The sequence below is a fragment of the Tamandua tetradactyla genome, chromosome 10 (assembly GCF_023851605.1).
Source record: "Tamandua tetradactyla isolate mTamTet1 chromosome 10, mTamTet1.pri, whole genome shotgun sequence".
Classification (NCBI taxonomy): Eukaryota; Metazoa; Chordata; class Mammalia; order Pilosa; family Myrmecophagidae; genus Tamandua; species Tamandua tetradactyla.
In genome coordinates, this window is record NC_135336.1 from 77,014,568 (window position 1) to 77,021,667 (window position 7,100).

Here is a 7,100-nt window from a genome sequence, read left to right on the forward strand (position 1 = left end):
CATGCACACATATACACACACATACACCAAGAAAAGAATACACACACACACACAAACCCTGTGGAAACAGGAAAGAAAGAAAGAGGAGGAGAGCACACAGTAAAATTGTCAGGAGTAAGAAAAATGACCACCAAATATCCTGGAAAATGATAGGGAAATAAAAAACATAAAGAAAAACGAAAAAAAACTCAACGAAAACAAGTAAAGCTACATAGCTATATTATGATACATAAATATAATGAAAGCCTACATTGATCAAACTATAAAGTTTTTAGGTTATTTATAAAATATTTGCAAGCATTTCCTATTATATTCCCACAGATGCTTATGATATGAAAAAAGTCAAGTTTATTATGCTCATTTTAGAAAGTGGGCCTATGTATTGGTTTATAAGATGAGACTATTTCTGTATTGACAAGCTTGAGACTAGAAACTAGATTTTCATAGCACACAGATTGTTTGAACCATTCTTTCCCATCATCTGATTAAGCCTCTATGACTAAGGATTTAATGATTCATCCATATAAGCAGAGGGCAATCTTGATATGTTTGCACAGTAAAGGACTTGACCCCGCCTATTTTTCAGATCCAAGGAGTCTTAGACCCTGGAGTGATGTGTGTGCAGCAGCCCAGCTATGGCTGAAATAAGAGAAGTCTTTCCAGGCAGCCAGTATCTATCACTCTAGCATCTCACAACTGGAGCAATGCTTGAAGTTATGTGCCTTGTGTTGGCTAGATAGAAAAGAAATTGATACCAAAAAGCAGCAAATAGAACAAAAGCTAAAGGACAAATAGTTTGGAAATCCCAATGAGATTCTAAAGCAGCTATAATGAAAATAGCAGAACAATAAAATTGGAAGGGTATATGATTGCTAGAAAATAATGGGATATTGATCTTTAAGGTTCAGAAATGATCACTATATGATTCTGGGCACACCCATTCTACAGAGCATAGTGATCACATCGACCCATACTGTGAAAAAGATTGCAGTTAATATGTATTTTTCTTTTTGTCTTTGATTTTTTTTCACGTTTTGCTTTTGAGGTTGTGTGTGTGTATGTGTTTGATTGGATGTGGTATATTCTAAATTATTTGCAAAGGCTACATAAAAGTAGCATATGCATGGAATTGGTTAAATCACATATCAGAGATCATACTGGTAAGAAGTTAAAACAGGTAATTCACAACCACATCCACTATTCATTTACTTAGCTAAGTTAGAAATCTTCACCTCCACCTCATTGTTTGCCAAATCTTCTGGATTCTAATTACTAAACATTCCTAGAATATGTTAAATTTTCTCCATTCCAAAACAAATCACCTTATCTCTGTCTTAGACAAGTCCCTTCTTATCAAGTTTGTCTGTTTCTAACTTTTTTTTTTTTAAGTTTAAGGGTTTTATTATCAAAGTCTTGTAAAAAAATTCAGAAATTATACATCAACATGGCACGGATTGTTTTCACAGCCTACTATTGTTTTTACTGCACAAAAGTGAAATTTGAAACTTCTGTAACTAAGTAAAGTTACTTAACTACTTTGCATTTAACATGGAATCACTGAGTGCATAAGATTACTATTGTAGTAACAGCAACGCAAATTTATCAGCCTTACATTGCTTGAGATCAAGTTAAAAAGTACATTATCAAGAAGACTTGTCTTAATTTAAAAGCACATGAAGGTCAATTAAAATGCACTGCCCCCTTTTACCAACACTGAGCCTGTAACAAATGAAAAGAGTAGAAAATTGAAAGTCAGGACAAAGTACAACTTTCTTTCAGAGATGGACTCATGATAGGCAGATAATTTTCACTGACATTGTGGAATAAATTATTTCAGGGGAAAAAATTCCCAAACACTGTATGGAAAAATATACAACTGTGTGTCAAAATATGCTGCTCTTCACACAGTGCCAAGGACAGTTTTATTTAGAATCTTCTGTTTCTGTAATTAAACCCTAATTAGCCATCAGAAAAAGTTCATGCAAATATAACCTTTCAAAGTTAAACTAAGCCACAGAAATTTAGCCACCAAGCTTAAAGGATTATCTATTTAAAACATCCATTTCCAGATGTACCTATAAGAATATTAATTTGTCATGTCAGCAAACAAGACCATAAGTAGATCTATCATGTTGGAGGATTTTAATGACATTTAGGATATTCCTGCCACAATTAACATGCAATCAGTGCATTCTCTACATGGCTCTATTACAGCAATGAATCAAATTCTAGAAATACTGTAAGTGAACTTACTTAATAAAGGAGATCATATAACACAAGCAATCCATGCCTACTAGAGATGCCGGCAGCTTTTCATTTTTGTTATGCAGCAGCACCAGGACAGTAAAACTGCTTGATTACTCAATCAGATTTCACCGTGACAAGAGTTGATTACCCATGTACCATTTTCTAAAAAGTGATGTAAATAATATCAGTATCAGGAGTTTTATAACCATTTATAACTCAGAGCTGTATACATCTAGGTTTGAGATGAACAAATACAGCATTAAGAAATCATGCAAAGGAATGATACTGATGCGTGTGTACAGTTGGATTCCTTAGAGAGGCAATATTCAGTCACTCATATCCATGTCTCTTTCATGATCATCCCATTTACTTTGGATTCTCTTAGTGAATCACCAGTTCCCTTTTCCACAGACCGTTCCTTTGTTTTAGGGGATTCTGCTTCTGTTGGTTTCTTCTCCTTTTTTTTTCTTTTTCACTGTCACACCCCTGTTCCTTTTCCTCATAATCTCGTGTAACTCTAACATCTTTGTCACTCTCTGATTTTTTTTCCTGATCCTTTCCTTACCTTTATACTTCTTATTTTTTGATGATTCGCTTTCATCTCTGCTTCTTTCTTTGTCCTTATCTTTCTTTTTCTCTTTTTCATGTCTCCTAGGGGATGGTGAGTGACACAATTTTCTTTTAGGAAACCTGAGCTTTTTAGGAGATCTCATTCCATTCCTGCTTCTTCTTTGTTGTCTCTCTCTGCTTGCACTTCTAGAACATCTGGCTGTACTATAACGTTTTGGTGGTGTTTTGGAACGTTTCTTTTCTTTGTATTCTTTTTTTTTTTTGTCTCTGGTCTTTGATGTACTTCTCCACCTTCTACCTCTTTCTCTGGAAAGAGATCTTCTTGGTCTAGGACTTTTGGCTCATCGCCTACCCCTTACTTGGACTGTGATCTCCTTCTCAGTCTGCTTCTTGATTGCCTGTGAACAGAAGATGAGGGACTGCTTCTCCTTCTAGAACATGATCTTGACCTTGAATGCCTTTGTTTTTCTTCCCTCTTCTCTGGTTCTATAGCAGCAGAAATTAGGGACTGTGCTTCTCATACTCTTTTCATGGTTTCCTCTATTTCTCTACTAGCAGTATCTGATTTCAGACTTGGTGAAACAAGACCAGCACATACATGATTCAACTTAGGATCAACAGTACTCATAAGCTTCAGCAAGTTATCTGCAGCAAGAGGCTGAGAGTTCCAGTTTATGCCAGGAAGTCTAAGTGCAAGGGCAGGATCAAGGGTCCGAGAGTAGGAGCCTCCATAGGAGCCAATAGAACAGCATCAATGTGAGTAAATGGATTAGGAGTAGACAGGAGTCCATCAATAGGTGGAAGACCTGCCAGTGCATTTGCTGGTGCCAACAGAGACAGAAATCACAGTGCACAGATTCCTGTGATCTTGCCTAGGATACCAAAGAGGCATCTGCTCAGAGCTAGCGCTCGGGACACATTAGTCGGTTTACCCCCGCCGCCTCCCCACAGGCTCTGCCACCCTGCGGCCGCTGGGGCCCGGGCCCGCAGTGCAGGGGACGACGATGGTGTTGCCCGTGGCGCAGCTCGTATTTTCACTCTTGAGCAAAGTCTTCACAGGCCACACAGCTGGCACTGGTAATGGAAAAGTCTCCTCTGTCCTCCAGCCTCAGGCACTGACGGTGACGACGCCTGGCATCGCTTTCTATCTTATTCTCTTTCTTTTCATTTTTTCTGTAGAGGATAAGGGCTTTCATCAAAAGACAAAATAGCAAATGGTACGTGACACCCTTATGCTTAAAAATCTTTCATTACTTCCCCATGGAGTTCAGTATAAAGAACGTACTTTTCCACATATTTGCAACCCTATTCCCTGATTACTTCATCTTCTCAATCATTCTCTTCTTCACTCTCTCTACCAACCTGTAAAACTTCTGATTCCTTACTATTTCGTGAACGTACTTTGAACATACCATGTTCTCACTCACTTCTGACTCTCTCATATGCTATTTCCAATGCATAGAATGCAGTTTATTCTTGTTACTTGAGGAAGTTATGTTCTATAAAGTCTCTGCAAACACTGAATACGAATTAGAAAATATTGAACCATCATGCCTAGGAGAAACACAGAGTTAGATTCCTGCAAGTCTCTATTCACAACAATTTTATTAGCCAATTAAAACACAAACTCTTTTTTATCTGTGTAAAGACACATTACACAATGGATAGCATTGATTCATTAATATTGAAGTCTTGCCAACAATAACTTGCTCATACCTGATTAAAAGCATATAAGGCACATCAAAAACTTTTGTGCTTAGGATTCCAGGAAAGAACATCAGCACTATACTGAACACTACTTCAAACAGAGAAATCAACAACAAATTGCAAAAATTCAAAAGTAGTGGCACTAAATATACTGTGAAAATTATACTTGTTTTATAGTGTAAGAGCTGAAATGAGGCAGAATATTGATTTCTTTGACCTTAGCTGGGGGCATGTATATTGGACAACTCAAATTTTTCACTGCTGTGCACACGTACGAAAATGATCATGAAAACATTATATTGACTTGGAGGTTGCAAAAATATTTTAGCAAGTAGATAAATTTACAAATACAGACTCTGAATAAAAGAATTGACCACATTTTTTTTATTAGTGAAGTTGTAGGTTTACAAAGAAATCATGCACACATTACAGAATTCCCACAAATGACATTTTTATTACCACCTTACATTAGTGTGGTATATTTGTTGCAATTAATGAAAAAACATTTTTATAACTGTGTATTAACTAGGACATGGTTCAATTTAGGAGTCACTGTGTTGCATAGCTCTGTGGATTTAATTTTTTTTTTACTCTAGTAACAAATCTACTACTCAAAATTTTCTCTTTAAAGCACATTCAAATTTGTATTTCCATAATTTAATGTTCCACTACCATCACCACCATCCATTTCCAAAACTTTTCCATCATCCCAAATAGAAGCTCTGTACAATATAAGCATTAACTCCCCCATTTCCTACACTTTCCTCTGCCCTATAAATTGGCTTATTTTAATTATCTCATATCAATCAGATCATACAATATTTGTCCTTTTTTTCGTTTCATTTATTTCATTCAACATGTAACTACAAGGCTCATTTATGTTGTTGAGTGAATCAAAACTTAATTCCTTTTTATTGATGAGTAACGTTCCATAACAAGTATACATCACAGTTTCTTTATCCATTTATTAGTCGATGGACACGTGGGCTGCCTCCATCTTTTGCAACTGTGAATAATTCTGCTATGAACATTGGTGTGCAAGTACACCATTTTAACAGAACAACAGAAAAACAAAACCTATGATCTTTTCAACGGAAGCAGAAAAGTAATTTGACAAAATCTAGCACTCCTCTTCTTAAAAGCACTTAGGACACAAGAATGTCCAATGAAACACTATTATTCAACACTGTATTAGAGATTCTAGCCAGACAAATTAAGGAAGTTAAAAATTATAAAAGACATCCAAATTGGAAAAGAAGAAGTAAAACTTTGTCTAGTTGTGGATGAAATGATCCTATATACAGAAAATTTTGAAAAATCCACAACATGTACAGCTAATAAATGAATTCATTGAAGTGGCAGGATACAAGATCAAGACCCCCAAATAATTAGTGTTTCAAATGTTTGTAATGAATAATCTGAAGAATAAAATAAGGAAAAATCCATTTAGTAAGAACCAAATGTCTAGGAATAAATCTAAGGAAAAATTAAAGGATCTGAACATGGAAAACTGCAAGACATTGCTAAAATAAATGCAAGACTACCTAAATATTCATGGATTAGAAGAGTAAATACAATCAAGATGCCAATTCTGCCTATAGTGATTTATAGATTCAGTGCAATCCAGTCAAAATTCCAACATCCTTCTTTGCAAAAATGAAAAAGTCAATCATCAAATTTATTTGTAGGGTTAAGGGACACCAGAGAGCCAAAGCCATCTTGAGAAGAAGGAAGTTGGAGAACTCACCTTTCCTGATCTTAAAACATATTACAAAGTCAGAGTAATCAAAACAACTTGATACTAGCACAGGGACAGACATACAGGGAAATGAAATAAAATTGATAGCTCAGAAATCAACCCTCCTATATACAGCCTACTTATTTTTGACAAGGGTGCCAAGTCTATTCAATTGGGAAAGAAAATTCTCTTTAATAAATAGTGCTGGGAAAATTGGTTGTCCATATGCAATGGAATGAAGTGAACTCTCACCACAGTGTATGCAAAAATCAACTCAAAATGGATTGAAGACCTAAATATAAGTACCAGAACTATAAAATTCCTAGAAGAAAACATAAGGAAGCATCTTTAAGAACTTGTGTTAGGTGATGGCTTCTTAGACTTTACAACTAAAGCACAAGTAACAAAAGAAAAAAATATGTAAATGGAACGATACCAAATTAAAACCTTTTGTGAAGTGGCGGATTTTGTCATGGATGTAAAATGACAACCTATATAGTGGAACAAAAGGCAAATAATCTGATTGAAAATTTGGCAAAAACCTTTAATAGACATTTCCTTGAAGATCTACAAATGCTGAAAATACACATGAAAAGATGCTCTATATTGTTAACCATTCAGGAAATACAAATCCAAACAATAATGAGATATCCCTCCATACACACTAGAATGGCTACTATTAAAAAGTGAGAAATTGTAAGTGTTGAAGAGAATTTGGGGAAATAGGAACACTTATTCATTGTTAGTGGGAATCTAAATTTGTGCGGCTACTATAGAAGAACATTTGGCAGTTCCTCAGAAAGTTAAATATAGAAATACCATACGACTGGCAATTTCA

The 7,100-nt window shown here is 35.5% G+C and overlaps 1 pseudogene; it reads right to left on the reverse strand.

Moving 5' to 3' along the window:
• Positions 1-2,573: 2,573 nt before the first annotated feature.
• Positions 2,574-3,651, reverse strand: LOC143648001 (uncharacterized; annotated as a pseudogene).
• Positions 3,652-7,100: the final 3,449 nt, after the last annotated feature.